The following is a 23,899-nucleotide window of genomic DNA, read 5'->3' on the forward strand; positions in this document are numbered from 1 at the left end:
GCCGGACGACAAACAACCCCTTAGGCTAGGGTCACACTGCGTTAAAGCAGTCCGTTCAATGCATAGTGTTGACGGGCTGCGTTAACATTATAGCATAACATGTTTGCGTTATGCTATACCACTAGCACAGATGATTCATCTGCACTAGCGGTGACGGAGCCTCGGACAGTGCAGCCCGCGTCCGAGGCTCCGTCACAGAATGACGACAAATCTCTAGCACATGCCGATTATGGTATGCATTAGCGATGCGCCCGATAATGGGGGATAAAGGCAGCATTAATGGACTGTGTTACGTCACGCTATACCACGTTGTAGTGCAGTACATCTATCGGACTGCCATAACGCAGTGTGACCCCGCCCTTACAATTGTAAGGAGATAGACCGAACCGCGGGTACCAGCATGCCGGGTCTGGAACTGAAAAGGCTGCATCCTCTGTTCCCGGGGGGAAACCTGAGAGGCGCGGACATTCACCTGAAGCCTGGGGGAAGCCCTAGGGAGATGTAGCTTCCTGCTGACAGGAAGGGGATAAGGAGAGCCAGAAAAGAGCACTTAGCAGCAGGGGGATAAAAGGAAAGAGCGAGCTACGGACTGCAGTCTGGCACTGGTGTGGAACAGCGCAGAGAGCAGCATGTAGAGCGGTGAGCAGAGCAGGTTCTGACACGGTGTACCCCAAATTACTTGAGAGCTGGCTGGACCACTAACCCCGAGGACACAGCACCCTGCTGGGGAATGTAACTGGTGAGCTGTGAGTAAGGCTATGTGCCCACGTAGCGTTTTAAAACGCTCACTAAAAACCGGACTCCTTCCCAGAAATTGCGCGGTTTTACCGCGATTTTACCGCGATTATGATCGCGATTTTGCCGTGATTTTCGCGTGCGATATTCAAGCACTTTCCAAGCGAATTGAAGCATCGCTTGGAAAGTAATTGACAGGTTGGTCACACTCGTCAAACATAGTGTTTGACAAGTGTGACCAGGTTTTTACTATTGAGGCTGCCTATGCGGCATCAATAGTAAAAGATAGAATGCTAAAAAAAAAAATAAAAAATCGGGGTATACTTACCTTCCGGCGTCCCGCGCTGCCATCCCGGGCCTCAGCGTTCCCAGTAATGCCTTGCGAGACCTGTGATGTCATTACAGGGCCTTGCCGCAAGGCATTACTGGGAACGCTTAGGCCGGGAATGCAGCGCGGGACGCCGGAAGGTAAATATACCCCGATTTTTTTATTTTTTATTCTTTTTTTTACAGGGGTATGGTACCCAGGGCCTGGAGGACAGTCTCCTCTCCTCCACACCGTGGGTACCAACCGCACATGAGACGCTTAACTTCCCGCATGGTGGGCATAGCCACATGTGGGAAGTAAGCGATTTTCATGCATTCCTATGGGTGCGGAATCGCGGCAATTCTTTGCTATTCCGCACAAAAGAATGAGCATGCTGCGATTTTTTCCGCGATGCGATTCCGCCGCGGAAAGAAGCGCAGCATTAGCACAGCATGTGCAGAATGCCATAGGAATGCATGGGGGGCGTTCTGTACACGATTTTTAAATGTTTTCGCAGCGTTTTCACGCTGAAAATCGCGGCAAAAATGCTTAAAAATTGCTACGTGGGCACACAGCCTAAAAGTGTAGAAACTGCACTCTGCTGTGTCCTTGGATTTATTTACTGCATCACCTGCCTTGCACCGCAACCACCACCATCATCTTTTACACCTACAACTGCCATGGGGCCTAACACTGCCTGTGGAGAGCTGTAACAACTCTGCTGCATCACCAACAGCCCCAGCGGTCTCTTTTGTAGTGTCGGCTATCACCTTAATTGCCGAACACCATGGGTGGCATTACAAATATATTTCCCCATAAACTACTACCCCCATCAAATATTTACGTTGCATGCCCAGGGTCATGGACCGGGTCACTGCTGCTGTGATATATCACCTGAAGGATCTACTGGCCGGGTATCGAGTAACCCCAACCCTAGGGGGCACTGCAAAAACTTGTGCCTGTCTGGTGAAGAAATACAAAGTTTCATGGCACAGTGAGAAGGCCGTATAACACAGATGACATTCTCATCAGAGTGTGTGGACTAACTGGCGGTTCTCCTGACCCGAGTGTGACAGTTGCACAGAAATACATGCTGTCACATTAGGGTCAGTAGAGCCACTTACCAGTCCGTGCATTGTGATACAATTGTTGTCCGTAATATACAGCGTGAGCCTTGTGGAAACGTACTATGGATGTATGTGCATTTTTTACCTGAGGATTTTCCACACCTAATGCAGGTCTATGGGACAATCTGCACATAAAATTCCGCGTCCCCGAAAGTGAAATTGATTTGCTGCTGATTTGAAAAATGCAGATCACTTTACACAGTATTTAAAAGAAGCAGCAGAAGATTTCTAGAAATACCATCCACTGTGCTAGAATTGTAAGACACTGAATTTTTCATGCAACAAAAACATGCAGCATCAAAAATGTACCAAAATCTCATGGAGGGAACATAGACTAACAATTATGGGAGGAGTGAACCTCCGCACGTGACTGTTAAGCTGTTAAAAGCCGTTGTCACACTCTGACAGTGGCATTTAGCATGTCCGACATGCATGCACATCATTCTTTGTGTCCATCGTCACACCTGTGAAGTGTTCAGTGGTTGCTTTGACAGCCGGAAGTCTGTTGAAGACCTCCATGCTTGTCATTATGGAGCTCCTTTGAAACCAAACCCTGCCTGAGGCCAGGCTTCAAAGGAGACCATGAATTTTGCTATCTGCAACAATGCTATAGTACTGCTGTATATAGCAGAAGCAATCAGACGATCACAGTTTCAAGTCCCCTAAGGGGACTATTAAGAACAGTGAAAAGTAAAAAAATAAAATAAACCATCAAATCACCTTTAAAAATAAAAAATTGAAGAAAAAATAACACACGTGTTATCGCTGTCTTCAGAAAAGTCCGATAGATTAAAATATAAAAACAATTAACCAAATTGGTAAACAATGTAAATGAAGAAAAATTCAAGAACACCAAAATTTTGTCTTTTTGTTTGTTGCAATACCACAAAAAATGCAGCGATCAAAATGTCACTTCTATCCCAATATAGCATCAATGAAAACATTGTCTCGCCACCCAAAAAAAGAAGCCATCACACAGCTCCTAGACTGAAAAGTGAAAAAGTTACTAGTCTCAGAAAATGACGACACAACCCTCAATATTTTTTGGCAAACTTCTGATTTTTTTCTGCTCTAAAATAATTTAAAAAAATGAACATGTTGGGTATTGCTGTAATCGCACTGATGGGCAGAATTATATTTCAAGGTCATTTTACCATAAAATCTAAGCTGTAAAAACAAATCCCAAAAAAGTGTCAGAATTGCATTTTTTTCACAATTTCTACCCACTTGCTTTTTTTTCACATTTTCCAGTATATTATGTGGTAAAATGAATGACAAAAGTACAACTCGTCCCAAAAAAACAAGCCATCATACAGCTATATTGACAGAACAATAAGATATGTCTCTGAAAAGAAGAGGAGGAAAAACCGGAAACGTTAAAAAAAAAAAATGGCTGTAGTGTGAAGGGGTGAGAGGGACAGAATGAGGGAAGATCAATTTCCTCATTGAGATGGAATCCCTTTTTTGTAGGAAATAAGGAACAGGATGCAAAATCGGCACCAAAAGTACTACGACAAGCAAGTTACAAAAATACCGGACATGGCCAGACTCCACACTACTCACTTGTGGTGGCATCCGTACTCTCGGGGGGCCTAAATGTTGCAGGTTCAGCTGGAGAGGTGGACTTGACAATCAAAATAAGCCTTCTAAAGGGTTTACTTAGGCCTGAAATGGGGGTCCTTAACCCCTTAATGATGTAGGGAAGATGACCTGAAGGACGGACTTGTCAGCAAGTAGGAAGGAGGGTTTGCACATTTTTGGCAGATAGCAGTGATGACCGTGGGGAAACAGCTAGGAAAGTGTAGGTGACCTGCAGTACCTGGGGTTGACCACAAGATGGCAGGGAGGAGTGTGAGTTCAGGACTTGACAGCAGCTTAGGGCTTTAGAAACCATTGGTCCTGGGGGCTGGAGTTACAGGGAACCGGGAAAGTTATAAATTTGACAGGAGGGTTCCAGAAAGTTCCAGTCCCCAGGAGGAGCTCAAGAGGAGAGGAGCCTGTGGCAAAGTGGGTGTTGTGAAGAAAGCTCAACCAGGGGACTGAGGAGAGAAGAAGTCAGGGGGGTGGTCCTGACACGAAGTACCGCAGTACAGACGAGGTCCTGAGGGAAAGCATACCGAATTTGATGACGACAGCTGACCAGTAAAATGACTGTTGGTGTACAAGCCTAAGGCGGCCACAGTGACCAAACTAGCAGTAACGTCACTAAGCTGAGAAAGGGACGATGTGTGTATCTACGTCCCAAGTGAAAGTACGGTGTTTGTGTATCGGGGCCTGGAAACGGAGGGCCTTTAAGAAATTGCGGTGTGTTGTCAGAGCCATCATTCGGACTGCGGAAAATAAACTTGGACCTGTTGCACCCGAAAACTGCCTCCATCTTGTGTCTTTACGTTACTGCGTGGTATACAGAGGGACCACTCCCCAGTCCGGCCTACTGACCCTACAATGGCAAGAGGTATTTTTGGTTTTCCAATTTGATTTTTTTGCTCCCAGTATTGGAGCCATAAATTTTTCATTTTTGGTCAAAATGGCCATGTGAGGGCTTGTTTCTTGTGGGATGAGTTGTACTTTTGACCGACGCCATTGGTTTTACCATGTTGTGTACTAGAAAATAGGAAAAAAATTCCAAGTGTGGTGAAATTGCAAAAAAAAGTGCAATCCCACACTTGTTTTTTGTTTTGCATTTTTACTAGGTTCACTAAATGCTAAAACTGACCTTCCATTATGATTCTAAAGGTCATTTATAAGTTCATAGACACCAAACATGTCTAGGTTCTTTTTTATCTAAGTGGTGAAAAAAAATTTCTAACTTTATTTAAAAAAAAATGCACCATTTTCTGATACCCGTAGCGTCTCCATTTTTCATGTTCTCTGGTTGGGTGAAGGATTATTTTTTTGTGCACCGAGCTGACTTTTTTAATGATAACATTTTGGCACAGATAATTTCTTTCGATTGCCCGTTATTGAATTTTAATGCAATGTCATGGCAACCAAAAAAAACGTAATTCTGGGGTTTTGACTTTTTTCTCGCTACGCCGTTTAGCAATCAGGTTAATCTTTTTTATTAATAGATCGGGTGATTCTGACCTCAGCGATACAAGATATGTATATACACAGAGCAATTGAATCCAAAATGGATTTTAGAGAAATATATCCAACTTTATTTTAACAAATGTGTACAATAAATATCCATAGCAAAATTGCACATAAATAACTGACACCAAAAGCCAGGAGGGAAAGCAAAAGGGGGTGACTCTTAACCCACTGCACCAAAAAGCTGCACCATACTCTGTAGAGAGCCCAGATAGCATGTAAATATAGCGTCGCTGCCTACACTCATTGTAATCACAACCATAATAGGTCTGAGAAGACAGCGAACCCACGGGGCTGACTCATCATGATGAGGAGGAGTAGCGGTAAAGCGGTCCCATAAAAAACATAGTCACGCCATAATGGCAAATATATACAGTCATATGTAAAAGTTTGGGCACCCCTATTAATGTTAACCTTTTTTCTTTATAACAATTTTGGTTTTTGCAACAGGTATTTCAGTTTCATATATCTAATAACTGATGGACTCAGTTATATTTCTGGATTCAAATGAGGTTTATTGTACTAACAGAAAATGTGCAATCTGCATTTAAACAAAATTTGACCGGTGCAAAAGTATGGGCACCCTTATCATTTTCTTGATTTGGACACTCCTAACTACTTTTTACTGACTTCCTGAAGCACTAAATTGGTTTTGTAACTTCATTGAGCTTTGAACTTCATAGCCAGGTGTATCAAATCATGAGAAAAGGTATTTAAGGTGGCCACTTGCAAGTAGTTCTCCTATTTGATTCTCCTATGAAGAGTGGCATCATGGGCTCCTCAAAACAACTCTCAAATGATCTGAAAAAAAGATTATTCAACATAGCTTTTCAGGGGAAGGATACAAAAAGTTGTCTCAGAGATTTAACCAGTCAGTTTCCACTGTGAGGAACATAGTAAGGAAATGGAAGAACACAGGTACAGTTCTTGTTAAGCCCAGAAGTGCCAGGCCAAGAAAAATATCAGAAAGGCAGAGAAGAAGAATGGTGAGAACAGTCAAGGACAATCCACAGACCACCTCCAAAGACCTGCAGCATCATCTTGCTGCAGATGGTGTCACTGTGCATCGGTCAACAATACGGCGCACTTTGCACAAGGAGAAGCTGTATGGGAGAGTGATGCGAAAGAAGCCGTTTCTGCAAGCACGCCACAAACAGAGTCGGCTGAGGTATGCAAAAGCACATTTGGACAAGCCAGTTACATCTTGGAAGAAGGTCCTGTGGACTGATGAAACAAAGATTGAGTTGTTTGGTCATACAAAAAGGCGTTATGCATGCGCTGTATTGTTGACCGATGCACAGTGACACCATCTGCAGCAAGATGATGCTGCAGGTCTTTGGAGGTGGTCTGTGGATTGTCCTTGACTGTTCTCACCATTCTTCTTCTCTGCCTTTCTGATATTTTTCTTGGCCTGCCACTTCTGGGCTTAACAAGAACTGTACCTGTGTTCTTCCATTTCCTTACTATGTTCCTCACAGTGGAAACTGACAGGATAAATCTCTGAGACAACTTTTTGTATCCTTCCCCAGAAAAGCTATGTTGAATAATCTTTGTTTTCAGATCATTTGAGAGTTGTTTTGAGGAGCCCATGATGCCACTCTTCATAGGAGAATCAAATAGGAGAACTACTTGCAAGTGGCCACCTTAAATACCTTTTCTCATGATTTGATACACCTGGCTATGAAGTTCAAAGCTCAATGAGGTTACAAAACCAATTTAGTGCTTCAGGAAGTCAGTAAAAAGTAGTTAGCAGTGTTCAAATCAAGAAAATGATAAGGGTGCCCATACTTTTGCACCGGTCAAATTTTGTTTAAATGCAGATTGCACATTTTCTGTTAGTACAATAAACCTCATTTGAATCCAGAAATATAACTGAGTCCATCAGTTATTAGATATATGAAACTGAAATACCTGTTGCAAAAACCAAAATTGTTATAAAGAAAAAAGGTTAACATTAATAGGGGTGCCCAAACTTTTACATATGACTGTAGCAAAGGGAGAGCTTACCCTGTGGTGCCCAGGTGCCCCAGACAGTGGAAAAATTCCCCTCAAAGAGATACAGCTTGATCGGGCAAAGGACATTTTGTATCCATGGTAGCAGTCACATGTCTAAACATGTGACATAGGTAAACCAATCAAAGTGGCCATATCGGCGCATGCGCTGCGCCACCGCCAGGTCCTCCAACATGCAGTCAGACGTCCAGCACTGGAGCGCATGAGCGGGGGCACTCAGCCACAGCACCTGCGCCACAGGCTCAAAGGGTGCCGACCCCATGGGGAGGATGCATGGAGGGCACATACCGCATGCGCACAGCCACTATATGAAAGCACCGATATGAACAAAGGTCATGGTGCATATAGGAGTACAATTGCATATGTGAAGATTTAAAAACAAAAAACAATCAGGCACAATTATAGTCCTATTGTCCAGTATAGAATAGCTACATTGACCAGAAAGATAATCAATATTTAAATGACTCATAAATACAGATCCCCCATTCTATCCATATTAATAGTTACAAGACATCAATCATAAAACACCTCTTATAAATGAGAAAAAGGGGGGAGGGAACGAAGATATTATTTCAAGTCACGTAGATGAATCCAAGTCGGGGTAAAATTTTCGTAGAAATCCAGTTCTATTGCAGCCACATGGCTGGAATAAAGAAAGGGACAGTAACGGTTCCATTTGTCCAGAACAGCCAAAAGTGAAGAGAAACTAAAAGGAAAAAACATATAAAGTTAAAAACAAAATAAAAACCACAGACATGGGAAGATATATGCAGTGGTGGAAATGGCAAAGAGAAAAAATGACAAAAAAATGACCACAAGAAGGGGGCAAAGCTCAGAGACTCGTTGAGACCTTTCGGGGTGACCGTGTCTAGAGTGACAATCCACTTTGTCTCTCTTTGGGGCAAAATTCTCTTATAGTACCTGGCTCTGATCCCTAAATGGACACAATCGATTCCTCTCACCATGAACGTTTGTGGGTCACAGTTGTGCACCAACTTAAAGTGACGAGGGGTCATCTTCAGGGTAGAGAGATCGGTCACTGTTTTGGCCGCCAGAATGTCACGCACATGCTCACGGACTCTCACACGTAGTTCTCTTGAGGTTAAACCAACGTATATCATGGGACACCCACATATAGCGTAGTAAAAAACATTAGTACTACCACATGATATACGTTGGGTAATCCAAAATTCTCTTGATCTATCAGAGTTGTAGAGCATCATGAAACATTCTGGCAAGCAAGACAGTGGCCGCACGGGACAGAGCCGGCTACTTGGCCCCTAGTACCAAATGGATTAGTTGGTGCAGGAACATAATGGCTCCCAAAAAGGAGATCTTTTAAGTTTTTGGACCTCATTGAAGTCATCAGAGGATAATCTCCAATGGCCTGATTTAATGAAGGTTCGGAGCTCAATACAGTCCAGTGTTAGGTGAGAATTTCCCTCATATGGTCCCACTCATGGTTATAGGTCGAGATAAAATGAACAGAACCAGAATTACCAGAGGCTCCACCACTCACACCATCCCTTCTGCCAAGATCTACCCGAGGGTATAATAAATCCCTGCGTGCCGTTCTTCTTGCCCTGTCATAGCCCCTCCCTATACACCTGTTGCTATACCCGCAATCCTGGAAACGTGTCTTCAGGTTGGGATAATTTCTTTTGATTGCCCGTTATTGAATTTTAATGCAATGTCATGGCAACCAAAAAAACGTTATTCTGGGGTTTTGACTTTTTTCTCGCTACGCCGTTTAGCAATCAGGTTAATCTTTTTTATTGATAGATCGGGTTATTCTGAACTCAGCGATACAAAATGTGTGTATGTTTGATTTTTTTAAATTGGTTTATTTTGAATGGGGCAAAAGGGGGGTGATTTGAACTTTTTAATTTATTTTTATATATTTTTAAAAACTTTTTTTAAACTTTTGGCATGCTTCTATAGTCTCCATGGGATACTAGAAGCTGCCATAACCTCATCAGCTCTGCTACATACAGGCGATGATCAGTTCGCCTTTATGTAGCTGAATTACTCATTTGCTATGAGAGCCGACCACTGGGTAGCGCTCACAGCAAGCCGGCAGTGACAACCATAGAGGTCTCCAGGAGATCTCTGCTTGTCATGTCAACCCATAGGTGACCCGTGATCACGTGACGGGGTCACCGGTGGGCGGATTTCCGGCACGATTTCCTGAAGTGCATGTTGAATGCCGCTGTCAGAATTTGACATTGGCAATTAACTGGATAATAGCCGCGGGTGGATTGCGATTCCACCCTTGGCTATTCTGGGCATGTCAGCTGTTCAAAAGGATGTCTGTTATTGGCATACTATTACACCCGATGTCGGAAATGGGTTATATATGTGAGAAATCCAGAATATCAGTCGGTCCAAACTAGACTAAATATATAGACAGAGATATAGACAGAGCTATGTGTGTAAACCCTGCCTCTACACACCAGCAGCAGTGGTTTATTTTAAAAAAAAAATTGTTAGAGCTTTGTGATTGGTCAATGGTAACGGCTGATGTTGGCACATAGTTGCGCCTAGATTGCAGTTGATTTTTTGAGCTCCTTATTTTAGCCACTCCTTTCTAGACGGCTCACTAGTGAGGTGACTAGATCGGAGTTGATGTTTTGAGGATTTCACTGTAGCCACTCCGATCTAGATGCTTCAGTGCTGAGCTGACTACATCGGATGGGATTTTTTGAGGACCTCATTTTAACAACTCTGCTGTAGATAGTTAAGTGTTGAGGTGACTAGATCAGAATCGGTGGAGCGAGGACCTCAAAAAATCACCTCTGATGTAGACAGTTCAGCACTGAAATGTCTAGAATGGAGCTGGTTCCAGGATCCTCATACAAACTTCATTTTAGTCCCCTCACCTAAATTTTTAATGTTTACTTAATGCTTTTTTATGGAATTGCTCAAGGTTTTAATGGAGCAAATATCACAATTCAGACATGACTATATTTTACATTGTTATATTTCATGTATTTGAGCAAAATTCATTTTTTCCTGTTTCATAAAACATATTTTTATTGTTGCTTTTTGTAGTATAAATGAATACACTCAGCGCTGATTGTTCAGTTTTGCCAGAATGAGAGTTTTCCCGTATGTCCACCAGTCCTGTCTGCATCAGTGGCATTTTTGAAGAGTGGGTGGAGCTTCGCAGGGAGATGCAAAAAAAAGAGCGCAACCGGAAGCAATCATAAAAGAGCACAAACGACTGTCATCATAAAAGATAGCAACCGACAGTCATCATAATATACAGCAGAGAAGTAACATAAATTATTACAGAGATGTCCCATGTCACTGGAGAACATTTCTGGTGTAATTTTTGCCACTTTATAGACTATGATGCTTCAGTCAGCTGAGCTCCTTCACTGGCTGAGACTTGTGAACATATAGGAAGGGTTTATCAAAACTGACCAATTAGAGCTCTGTGTAATATTTTATATTACAAAAAGCAATTATCAAAAAGATGACTTTATTAGTTTTAAAAAATGCACAGTGGTCACTGCTTTCTCCCTCTAACTAGAGTTGACCAAAACGGGTCGGTCATATTCAAAAGTCGGCGACTTTCGCTGAAGTCGGGATTCATGAAATGAAATCCAACCATAGCGTGAGGTCGGCCACGAGGTCGGCGACCAGAGCACCAAAGTCGCGTTTCAAAAGATGCTTCCAGCGCCCTTTTTCAGCCGATGATGGAGGATGCACACTGTGGGCAACGCAATGACATAGGCATCGGTCACCACGCTCTTTGAGAAGGGCATGCAAGTGATTGGCTGGCTTTGTGTGGCGTCACAGGGGCTATAAAAGGGCATGAAGGCCGACCGCCATCTTAAATCTGCCAATCTTAGCATTAGGGAGAGGTTGCTGCTACTGATTCAGAATAAGGGAGAGCGTTAGGCAGGGAAGAAGAACCAAAAAACTGCTTCTGCTGTTAGCGATTTCCACTTACAACACAACACTTTGTGTGCAGTGACAGGGGAGGCTCTATTTTTGTGCATCAGCTCTGTTGGCTATTAGGCTGCCTTATAAGGCTCCCTGATAGCTGCATTGCTGTTTGACACTGCTGTGCAAACTGGTTTTTTAAAAGCAAAAATACTTTTCTTCCTCTTTTCTGCACAGTTACCAAGCGTTCATTTTTCCACCCTTTTTGTGTGTGCAGCAGTCCTGCTTATTAGGCTGCCTGCGTCCATTCTTGGACTGAGATCATCATTGTCAGCGTCCTCAAATTTCTAGTGAGATCCCAATTCTCACCAATCCTATACACACCCTCCACCTTGTCATACACCATCGAATTTAAGGCTGTTACATTGAGGTGTAATCTCTCCTGGGCCTGAGACAATAGTTCAGTGTCCTCAAATCTCTAGTGAGATTCAAATTCTCACCAATCCTATAGACACCCTCCACCTTGTCATACACCATCCAATTTCAGCCTGTTACATTGAGGTGTAATCTCTACTGGGCCTGAGACAATAGTTCAGCGTCCTCAAATCTATCGTGAGATTCAACTTCTTACTAATAGTAGATACACCTTCTACCTTGTTTTACAGTACCATATGGCTGGTGGTATTTTGGGTACTTTTTCACAAAAATGAGGAAGTATGTTGGAAGAAGCCATGGAAGTGGGCTGGTCCCGATGGTGGTGTTGCATCTGTTGGTAGTGGCAAAAGCACAATAGCACCTAAGGCACAACCCACACAGCAGTTAACTCTATGTCACCCAGTATGAATGGAACTACAAGTCCCAGAGAACAAAAATTAGAACTGTCTCCCCACATCACCCGCAACAAAGGCGCAACACCGGCTGGCGACAGAAGTGGCGGCAGGAAGGCCAGGCACTGATACTGAAGTCAAAAAAGCCATCAGTTTTTCTTTCCTTTGAAAAGAATCTGATTTTTTTCTCACTGGATCAGTTTCAAATGGAACAAAACAGATGGTTATTAAACAGATCCGTTATCCATAAACTTTAATGTTAAAAAAGCAAATTTAGTTGTTTAACTGGACCAAAAATTTGGTCTGCAGAACTTTTGTTTTTTTTTAAACAGATTTCTGCTGGATTCTGATGATTACTAGACGTATGAACACAGCCTAATGTGTATGGGGCCTTCCCCCTGACAGATGATGTCAGGAGAGACGAGCACCTGGCATGTCTGATTTTGTTCTTAGGCCACGTTCACATGTTCAGTATGTGGTCAGTATTTTACCTCAGCTTTTGTAAGCCAAAACCAGGAGTGGGTGAAAAATACAGAAGTGGTGAGGTGTTTCTATTATAATTTTCCTCTGAATGTTCCATTCATGATTATGGCTTACAAATACTGAGGTAAAATACTGACCAAATACTGAATGTGTGAACGTGGCCCATTCCAGCAGAGTCTGGCAATGACTCTCTCACAGAGAATACAGGAGGGATCCAGTGTATGGAGGAGAAGGGAGAAATAGTTGCCGGACGACAAACAACCCCTTAGGCTAGGGTCACACTGCGTTAAAGCAGTCCGTTCAATGCATAGTGTTGACGGGCTGCGTTAACATTATAGCATAACATGTTTGCGTTATGCTATACCACTAGCACAGATGATTCATCTGCACTAGCGGTGACGGAGCCTCGGACAGTGCAGCCCGCGTCCGAGGCTCCGTCACAGAATGACGACAAATCTCTAGCACATGCCGATTATGGTATGCATTAGCGATGCGCCCGATAATGGGGGATAAAGGCAGCATTAATGGACTGTGTTACGTCACGCTATACCACGTTGTAGTGCAGTACATCTATCGGACTGCCATAACGCAGTGTGACCCCGCCCTTACAATTGTAAGGAGATAGACCGAACCGCGGGTACCAGCATGCCGGGTCTGGAACTGAAAAGGCTGCATCCTCTGTTCCCGGGGGGAAACCTGAGAGGCGCGGACATTCACCTGAAGCCTGGGGGAAGCCCTAGGGAGATGTAGCTTCCTGCTGACAGGAAGGGGATAAGGAGAGCCAGAAAAGAGCACTTAGCAGCAGGGGGATAAAAGGAAAGAGCGAGCTACGGACTGCAGTCTGGCACTGGTGTGGAACAGCGCAGAGAGCAGCATGTAGAGCGGTGAGCAGAGCAGGTTCTGACACGGTGTACCCCAAATTACTTGAGAGCTGGCTGGACCACTAACCCCGAGGACACAGCACCCTGCTGGGGAATGTAACTGGTGAGCTGTGAGTAAGGCTATGTGCCCACGTAGCGTTTTAAAACGCTCACTAAAAACCGGACTCCTTCCCAGAAATTGCGCGGTTTTACCGCGATTTTACCGCGATTATGATCGCGATTTTGCCGTGATTTTCGCGTGCGATATTCAAGCACTTTCCAAGCGAATTGAAGCATCGCTTGGAAAGTAATTGACAGGTTGGTCACACTCGTCAAACATAGTGTTTGACAAGTGTGACCAGGTTTTTACTATTGAGGCTGCCTATGCGGCATCAATAGTAAAAGATAGAATGCTAAAAAAAAAAATAAAAAATCGGGGTATACTTACCTTCCGGCGTCCCGCGCTGCCATCCCGGGCCTCAGCGTTCCCAGTAATGCCTTGCGAGACCTGTGATGTCATTACAGGGCCTTGCCGCAAGGCATTACTGGGAACGCTTAGGCCGGGAATGCAGCGCGGGACGCCGGAAGGTAAATATACCCCGATTTTTTTATTTTTTATTCTTTTTTTTACAGGGGTATGGTACCCAGGGCCTGGAGGACAGTCTCCTCTCCTCCACACCGTGGGTACCAACCGCACATGAGACGCTTAACTTCCCGCATGGTGGGCATAGCCACATGTGGGAAGTAAGCGATTTTCATGCATTCCTATGGGTGCGGAATCGCGGCAATTCTTTGCTATTCCGCACAAAAGAATGAGCATGCTGCGATTTTTTCCGCGATGCGATTCCGCCGCGGAAAGAAGCGCAGCATTAGCACAGCATGTGCAGAATGCCATAGGAATGCATGGGGGGCGTTCTGTACACGATTTTTAAATGTTTTCGCAGCGTTTTCACGCTGAAAATCGCGGCAAAAATGCTTAAAAATTGCTACGTGGGCACACAGCCTAAAAGTGTAGAAACTGCACTCTGCTGTGTCCTTGGATTTATTTACTGCATCACCTGCCTTGCACCGCAACCACCACCATCATCTTTTACACCTACAACTGCCATGGGGCCTAACACTGCCTGTGGAGAGCTGTAACAACTCTGCTGCATCACCAACAGCCCCAGCGGTCTCTTTTGTAGTGTCGGCTATCACCTTAATTGCCGAACACCATGGGTGGCATTACAAATATATTTCCCCATAAACTACTACCCCCATCAAATATTTACGTTGCATGCCCAGGGTCATGGACCGGGTCACTGCTGCTGTGATATATCACCTGAAGGATCTACTGGCCGGGTATCGAGTAACCCCAACCCTAGGGGGCACTGCAAAAACTTGTGCCTGTCTGGTGAAGAAATACAAAGTTTCATGGCACAGTGAGAAGGCCGTATAACACAGATGACATTCTCATCAGAGTGTGTGGACTAACTGGCGGTTCTCCTGACCCGAGTGTGACAGTTGCACAGAAATACATGCTGTCACATTAGGGTCAGTAGAGCCACTTACCAGTCCGTGCATTGTGATACAATTGTTGTCCGTAATATACAGCGTGAGCCTTGTGGAAACGTACTATGGATGTATGTGCATTTTTTACCTGAGGATTTTCCACACCTAATGCAGGTCTATGGGACAATCTGCACATAAAATTCCGCGTCCCCGAAAGTGAAATTGATTTGCTGCTGATTTGAAAAATGCAGATCACTTTACACAGTATTTAAAAGAAGCAGCAGAAGATTTCTAGAAATACCATCCACTGTGCTAGAATTGTAAGACACTGAATTTTTCATGCAACAAAAACATGCAGCATCAAAAATGTACCAAAATCTCATGGAGGGAACATAGACTAACAATTATGGGAGGAGTGAACCTCCGCACGTGACTGTTAAGCTGTTAAAAGCCGTTGTCACACTCTGACAGTGGCATTTAGCATGTCCGACATGCATGCACATCATTCTTTGTGTCCATCGTCACACCTGTGAAGTGTTCAGTGGTTGCTTTGACAGCCGGAAGTCTGTTGAAGACCTCCATGCTTGTCATTATGGAGCTCCTTTGAAACCAAACCCTGCCTGAGGCCAGGCTTCAAAGGAGACCATGAATTTTGCTATCTGCAACAATGCTATAGTACTGCTGTATATAGCAGAAGCAATCAGACGATCACAGTTTCAAGTCCCCTAAGGGGACTATTAAGAACAGTGAAAAGTAAAAAAATAAAATAAACCATCAAATCACCTTTAAAAATAAAAAATTGAAGAAAAAATAACACACGTGTTATCGCTGTCTTCAGAAAAGTCCGATAGATTAAAATATAAAAACAATTAACCAAATTGGTAAACAATGTAAATGAAGAAAAATTCAAGAACACCAAAATTTTGTCTTTTTGTTTGTTGCAATACCACAAAAAATGCAGCGATCAAAATGTCACTTCTATCCCAATATAGCATCAATGAAAACATTGTCTCGCCACCCAAAAAAAGAAGCCATCACACAGCTCCTAGACTGAAAAGTGAAAAAGTTACTAGTCTCAGAAAATGACGACACAACCCTCAATATTTTTTGGCAAACTTCTGATTTTTTTCTGCTCTAAAATAATTTAAAAAAATGAACATGTTGGGTATTGCTGTAATCGCACTGATGGGCAGAATTATATTTCAAGGTCATTTTACCATAAAATCTAAGCTGTAAAAACAAATCCCAAAAAAGTGTCAGAATTGCATTTTTTTCACAATTTCTACCCACTTGCTTTTTTTTCACATTTTCCAGTATATTATGTGGTAAAATGAATGACAAAAGTACAACTCGTCCCAAAAAAACAAGCCATCATACAGCTATATTGACAGAACAATAAGATATGTCTCTGAAAAGAAGAGGAGGAAAAACCGGAAACGTTAAAAAAAAAAAATGGCTGTAGTGTGAAGGGGTGAGAGGGACAGAATGAGGGAAGATCAATTTCCTCATTGAGATGGAATCCCTTTTTTGTAGGAAATAAGGAACAGGATGCAAAATCGGCACCAAAAGTACTACGACAAGCAAGTTACAAAAATACCGGACATGGCCAGACTCCACACTACTCACTTGTGGTGGCATCCGTACTCTCGGGGGGCCTAAATGTTGCAGGTTCAGCTGGAGAGGTGGACTTGACAATCAAAATAAGCCTTCTAAAGGGTTTACTTAGGCCTGAAATGGGGGTCCTTAACCCCTTAATGATGTAGGGAAGATGACCTGAAGGACGGACTTGTCAGCAAGTAGGAAGGAGGGTTTGCACATTTTTGGCAGATAGCAGTGATGACCGTGGGGAAACAGCTAGGAAAGTGTAGGTGACCTGCAGTACCTGGGGTTGACCACAAGATGGCAGGGAGGAGTGTGAGTTCAGGACTTGACAGCAGCTTAGGGCTTTAGAAACCATTGGTCCTGGGGGCTGGAGTTACAGGGAACCGGGAAAGTTATAAATTTGACAGGAGGGTTCCAGAAAGTTCCAGTCCCCAGGAGGAGCTCAAGAGGAGAGGAGCCTGTGGCAAAGTGGGTGTTGTGAAGAAAGCTCAACCAGGGGACTGAGGAGAGAAGAAGTCAGGGGGGTGGTCCTGACACGAAGTACCGCAGTACAGACGAGGTCCTGAGGGAAAGCATACCGAATTTGATGACGACAGCTGACCAGTAAAATGACTGTTGGTGTACAAGCCTAAGGCGGCCACAGTGACCAAACTAGCAGTAACGTCACTAAGCTGAGAAAGGGACGATGTGTGTATCTACGTCCCAAGTGAAAGTACGGTGTTTGTGTATCGGGGCCTGGAAACGGAGGGCCTTTAAGAAATTGCGGTGTGTTGTCAGAGCCATCATTCGGACTGCGGAAAATAAACTTGGACCTGTTGCACCCGAAAACTGCCTCCATCTTGTGTCTTTACGTTACTGCGTGGTATACAGAGGGACCACTCCCCAGTCCGGCCTACTGACCCTACAATGGCAAGAGGTATTTTTGGTTTTCCAATTTGATTTTTTTGCTCCCAGTATTGGAGCCATAAATTTTTCATTTTTGGTCAAAATGGCCATGTGAGGGCTTGTTTCTTGTGGGATGAGTTGTACTTTTGACCGACGCCATTGGTTTTACCATGTTGTGTACTAGAAAATAGGAAAAAAATTCCAAGTGTGGTGAAATTGCAAAAAAAAGTGCAATCCCACACTTGTTTTTTGTTTTGCATTTTTACTAGGTTCACTAAATGCTAAAACTGACCTTCCATTATGATTCTAAAGGTCATTTATAAGTTCATAGACACCAAACATGTCTAGGTTCTTTTTTATCTAAGTGGTGAAAAAAAATTTCTAACTTTATTTAAAAAAAAATGCACCATTTTCTGATACCCGTAGCGTCTCCATTTTTCATGTTCTCTGGTTGGGTGAAGGATTATTTTTTTGTGCACCGAGCTGACTTTTTTAATGATAACATTTTGGCACAGATAATTTCTTTCGATTGCCCGTTATTGAATTTTAATGCAATGTCATGGCAACCAAAAAAAACGTAATTCTGGGGTTTTGACTTTTTTCTCGCTACGCCGTTTAGCAATCAGGTTAATCTTTTTTATTAATAGATCGGGTGATTCTGACCTCAGCGATACAAGATATGTATATACACAGAGCAATTGAATCCAAAATGGATTTTAGAGAAATATATCCAACTTTATTTTAACAAATGTGTACAATAAATATCCATAGCAAAATTGCACATAAATAACTGACACCAAAAGCCAGGAGGGAAAGCAAAAGGGGGTGACTCTTAACCCACTGCACCAAAAAGCTGCACCATACTCTGTAGAGAGCCCAGATAGCATGTAAATATAGCGTCGCTGCCTACACTCATTGTAATCACAACCATAATAGGTCTGAGAAGACAGCGAACCCACGGGGCTGACTCATCATGATGAGGAGGAGTAGCGGTAAAGCGGTCCCATAAAAAACATAGTCACGCCATAATGGCAAATATATACAGTCATATGTAAAAGTTTGGGCACCCCTATTAATGTTAACCTTTTTTCTTTATAACAATTTTGGTTTTTGCAACAGGTATTTCAGTTTCATATATCTAATAACTGATGGACTCAGTTATATTTCTGGATTCAAATGAGGTTTATTGTACTAACAGAAAATGTGCAATCTGCATTTAAACAAAATTTGACCGGTGCAAAAGTATGGGCACCCTTATCATTTTCTTGATTTGGACACTCCTAACTACTTTTTACTGACTTCCTGAAGCACTAAATTGGTTTTGTAACTTCATTGAGCTTTGAACTTCATAGCCAGGTGTATCAAATCATGAGAAAAGGTATTTAAGGTGGCCACTTGCAAGTAGTTCTCCTATTTGATTCTCCTATGAAGAGTGGCATCATGGGCTCCTCAAAACAACTCTCAAATGATCTGAAAAAAAGATTATTCAACATAGCTTTTCAGGGGAAGGATACAAAAAGTTGTCTCAGAGATTTAACCAGTCAGTTTCCACTGTGAGGAACATAGTAAGGAAATGGAAGAACACAGGTACAGTTCTTGTTAAGCCCAGAAGTGCCAGGCCAAGAAAAATATCAGAAAGGCAGAGAAGAAGAATGGTGAGAACAGTCAAGGACAATCCACAGACCACCTCCAAAGACCTGCAGCATCATCTTGCTGCAGATGGTGTCACTGTGCATCGGTCAACAATACGGCGCACTTTGCACAAGGAGAAGCTGTATGGGAGAGTGATGCGAAAGAAGCCGTTTCTGCAAGCACGCCACAAACAGAGTCGGCTGAGGTATGCAAAAGCACATTTGGACAAGCCAGTTACATCTTGGAAGAAGGTCCTGTGGACTGATGAAACAAAGATTGAGTTGTTTGGTCATACAAAAAGGCGTTATGCATGCGCTGTATTGTTGACCGATGCACAGTGACACCATCTGCAGCAAGATGATGCTGCAGGTCTTTGGAGGTGGTCTGTGGATTGTCCTTGACTGTTCTCACCATTCTTCTTCTCTGCCTTTCTGATATTTTTCTTGGCCTGCCACTTCTGGGCTTAACAAGAACTGTACCTGTGTTCTTCCATTTCCTTACTATGTTCCTCACAGTGGAAACTGACAGGATAAATCTCTGAGACAACTTTTTGTATCCTTCCCCAGAAAAGCTATGTTGAATAATCTTTGTTTTCAGATCATTTGAGAGTTGTTTTGAGGAGCCCATGATGCCACTCTTCATAGGAGAATCAAATAGGAGAACTACTTGCAAGTGGCCACCTTAAATACCTTTTCTCATGATTTGATACACCTGGCTATGAAGTTCAAAGCTCAATGAGGTTACAAAACCAATTTAGTGCTTCAGGAAGTCAGTAAAAAGTAGTTAGCAGTGTTCAAATCAAGAAAATGATAAGGGTGCCCATACTTTTGCACCGGTCAAATTTTGTTTAAATGCAGATTGCACATTTTCTGTTAGTACAATAAACCTCATTTGAATCCAGAAATATAACTGAGTCCATCAGTTATTAGATATATGAAACTGAAATACCTGTTGCAAAAACCAAAATTGTTATAAAGAAAAAAGGTTAACATTAATAGGGGTGCCCAAACTTTTACATATGACTGTAGCAAAGGGAGAGCTTACCCTGTGGTGCCCAGGTGCCCCAGACAGTGGAAAAATTCCCCTCAAAGAGATACAGCTTGATCGGGCAAAGGACATTTTGTATCCATGGTAGCAGTCACATGTCTAAACATGTGACATAGGTAAACCAATCAAAGTGGCCATATCGGCGCATGCGCTGCGCCACCGCCAGGTCCTCCAACATGCAGTCAGACGTCCAGCACTGGAGCGCATGAGCGGGGGCACTCAGCCACAGCACCTGCGCCACAGGCTCAAAGGGTGCCGACCCCATGGGGAGGATGCATGGAGGGCACATACCGCATGCGCACAGCCACTATATGAAAGCACCGATATGAACAAAGGTCATGGTGCATATAGGAGTACAATTGCATATGTGAAGATTTAAAAACAAAAAACAATCAGGCACAATTATAGTCCTATTGTCCAGTATAGAATAGCTACATTGACCAGAAAGATAATCAATATTTAAATGACTCATAAATACAGATCCCCCATTCTATCCATATTAATAGTTACAAGACATCAATCATAAAACACCTCTTATAAATGAGAAAAAGGGGGGAGGGAACGAAGATATTATTTCAAGTCACGTAGATGAATCCAAGTCGGGGTAAAATTTTCGTAGAAATCCAGTTCTATTGCAGCCACATGGCTGGAATAAAGAAAGGGACAGTAACGGTTCCATTTGTCCAGAACAGCCAAAAGTGAAGAGAAACTAAAAGGAAAAAACATATAAAGTTAAAAACAAAATAAAAACCACAGACATGGGAAGATATATGCAGTGGTGGAAATGGCAAAGAGAAAAAATGACAAAAAAATGACCACAAGAAGGGGGCAAAGCTCAGAGACTCGTTGAGACCTTTCGGGGTGACCGTGTCTAGAGTGACAATCCACTTTGTCTCTCTTTGGGGCAAAATTCTCTTATAGTACCTGGCTCTGATCCCTAAATGGACACAATCGATTCCTCTCACCATGAACGTTTGTGGGTCACAGTTGTGCACCAACTTAAAGTGACGAGGGGTCATCTTCAGGGTAGAGAGATCGGTCACTGTTTTGGCCGCCAGAATGTCACGCACATGCTCACGGACTCTCACACGTAGTTCTCTTGAGGTTAAACCAACGTATATCATGGGACACCCACATATAGCGTAGTAAAAAACATTAGTACTACCACATGATATACGTTGGGTAATCCAAAATTCTCTTGATCTATCAGAGTTGTAGAGCATCATGAAACATTCTGGCAAGCAAGACAGTGGCCGCACGGGACAGAGCCGGCTACTTGGCCCCTAGTACCAAATGGATTAGTTGGTGCAGGAACATAATGGCTCCCAAAAAGGAGATCTTTTAAGTTTTTGGACCTCATTGAAGTCATCAGAGGATAATCTCCAATGGCCTGATTTAATGAAGGTTCGGAGCTCAATACAGTCCAGTGTTAGGTGAGAATTTCCCTCATATGGTCCCACTCATGGTTATAGGTCGAGATAAAATGAACAGAACCAGAATTACCAGAGGCTCCACCACTCACACCATCCCTTCTGCCAAGATCTACCCGAGGGTATAATAAATCCCTGCGTGCCGTTCTTCTTGCCCTGTCATAGCCCCTCCCTATACACCTGTTGCTATACCCGCAATCCTGGAAACGTGTCTTCAGGTTGGGATAATTTCTTTTGATTGCCCGTTATTGAATTTTAATGCAATGTCATGGCAACCAAAAAAACGTTATTCTGGGGTTTTGACTTTTTTCTCGCTACGCCGTTTAGCAATCAGGTTAATCTTTTTTATTGATAGATCGGGTTATTCTGAACTCAGCGATACAAAATGTGTGTATGTTTGATTTTTTTAAATTGGTTTATTTTGAATGGGGCAAAAGGGGGGTGATTTGAACTTTTTAATTTATTTTTATATATTTTTAAAAACTTTTTTTAAACTTTTGGCATGCTTCTATAGTCTCCATGGGATACTAGAAGCTGCCATAACCTCATCAGCTCTGCTACATACAGGCGATGATCAGTTCGCCTTTATGTAGCTGAATTACTCATTTGCTATGAGAGCCGACCACTGGGTAGCGCTCACAGCAAGCCGGCAGTGACAACCATAGAGGTCTCCAGGAGATCTCTGCTTGTCATGTCAACCCATAGGTGACCCGTGATCACGTGACGGGGTCACCGGTGGGCGGATTTCCGGCACGATTTCCTGAAGTGCATGTTGAATGCCGCTGTCAGAATTTGACATTGGCAATTAACTGGATAATAGCCGCGGGTGGATTGCGATTCCACCCTTGGCTATTCTGGGCATGTCAGCTGTTCAAAAGGATGTCTGTTATTGGCATACTATTACACCCGATGTCGGAAATGGGTTATATATGTGAGAAATCCAGAATATCAGTCGGTCCAAACTAGACTAAATATATAGACAGAGATATAGACAGAGCTATGTGTGTAAACCCTGCCTCTACACACCAGCAGCAGTGGTTTATTTTAAAAAAAAAATTGTTAGAGCTTTGTGATTGGTCAATGGTAACGGCTGATGTTGGCACATAGTTGCGCCTAGATTGCAGTTGATTTTTTGAGCTCCTTATTTTAGCCACTCCTTTCTAGACGGCTCACTAGTGAGGTGACTAGATCGGAGTTGATGTTTTGAGGATTTCACTGTAGCCACTCCGATCTAGATGCTTCAGTGCTGAGCTGACTACATCGGATGGGATTTTTTGAGGACCTCATTTTAACAACTCTGCTGTAGATAGTTAAGTGTTGAGGTGACTAGATCAGAATCGGTGGAGCGAGGACCTCAAAAAATCACCTCTGATGTAGACAGTTCAGCACTGAAATGTCTAGAATGGAGCTGGTTCCAGGATCCTCATACAAACTTCATTTTAGTCCCCTCACCTAAATTTTTAATGTTTACTTAATGCTTTTTTATGGAATTGCTCAAGGTTTTAATGGAGCAAATATCACAATTCAGACATGACTATATTTTACATTGTTATATTTCATGTATTTGAGCAAAATTCATTTTTTCCTGTTTCATAAAACATATTTTTATTGTTGCTTTTTGTAGTATAAATGAATACACTCAGCGCTGATTGTTCAGTTTTGCCAGAATGAGAGTTTTCCCGTATGTCCACCAGTCCTGTCTGCATCAGTGGCATTTTTGAAGAGTGGGTGGAGCTTCGCAGGGAGATGCAAAAAAAAGAGCGCAACCGGAAGCAATCATAAAAGAGCACAAACGACTGTCATCATAAAAGATAGCAACCGACAGTCATCATAATATACAGCAGAGAAGTAACATAAATTATTACAGAGATGTCCCATGTCACTGGAGAACATTTCTGGTGTAATTTTTGCCACTTTATAGACTATGATGCTTCAGTCAGCTGAGCTCCTTCACTGGCTGAGACTTGTGAACATATAGGAAGGGTTTATCAAAACTGACCAATTAGAGCTCTGTGTAATATTTTATATTACAAAAAGCAATTATCAAAAAGATGACTTTATTAGTTTTAAAAAATGCACAGTGGTCACTGCTTTCTCCCTCTAACTAGAGTTGACCAAAACGGGTCGGTCATATTCAAAAGTCGGCGACTTTCGCTGAAGTCGGGATTCATGAAATGAAATCCAACCATAGCGTGAGGTCGGCCACGAGGTCGGCGACCAGAGCACCAAAGTCGCGTTTCAAAAGATGCTTCCAGCGCCCTTTTTCAGCCGATGATGGAGGATGCACACTGTGGGCAACGCAATGACATAGGCATCGGTCACCACGCTCTTTGAGAAGGGCATGCAAGTGATTGGCTGGCTTTGTGTGGCGTCACAGGGGCTATAAAAGGGCATGAAGGCCGACCGCCATCTTAAATCTGCCAATCTTAGCATTAGGGAGAGGTTGCTGCTACTGATTCAGAATAAGGGAGAGCGT

General features: G+C 43.0%; 1 long non-coding RNA gene across 2 annotated transcripts in view; it reads left to right on the forward strand.

The window, feature by feature from the left end:
- The first annotated feature begins 13,143 nt into the window (after positions 1–13,143).
- The window catches only part of LOC141047996 (uncharacterized), a 29,205-nt gene continuing 18,449 nt past the window's right edge, over positions 13,144–23,899 (forward strand). Inside the window, exon 1 of one of the 2 annotated variants that reach the window (XR_012219936.1) lies at positions 13,144–13,460. This is a non-coding gene — a long non-coding RNA (uncharacterized lncRNA). The remainder of the gene's footprint in view (positions 13,461–23,899) is intronic. The other variant, XR_012219935.1, reaches the window with a different exon arrangement.

This window comes from Dendrobates tinctorius, unplaced genomic scaffold (assembly GCF_039654945.1).
Source record: "Dendrobates tinctorius isolate UK_male_01 unplaced genomic scaffold, ASM3965494v1 ptg000131l, whole genome shotgun sequence".
Classification (NCBI taxonomy): Eukaryota; Metazoa; Chordata; class Amphibia; order Anura; family Dendrobatidae; genus Dendrobates; species Dendrobates tinctorius.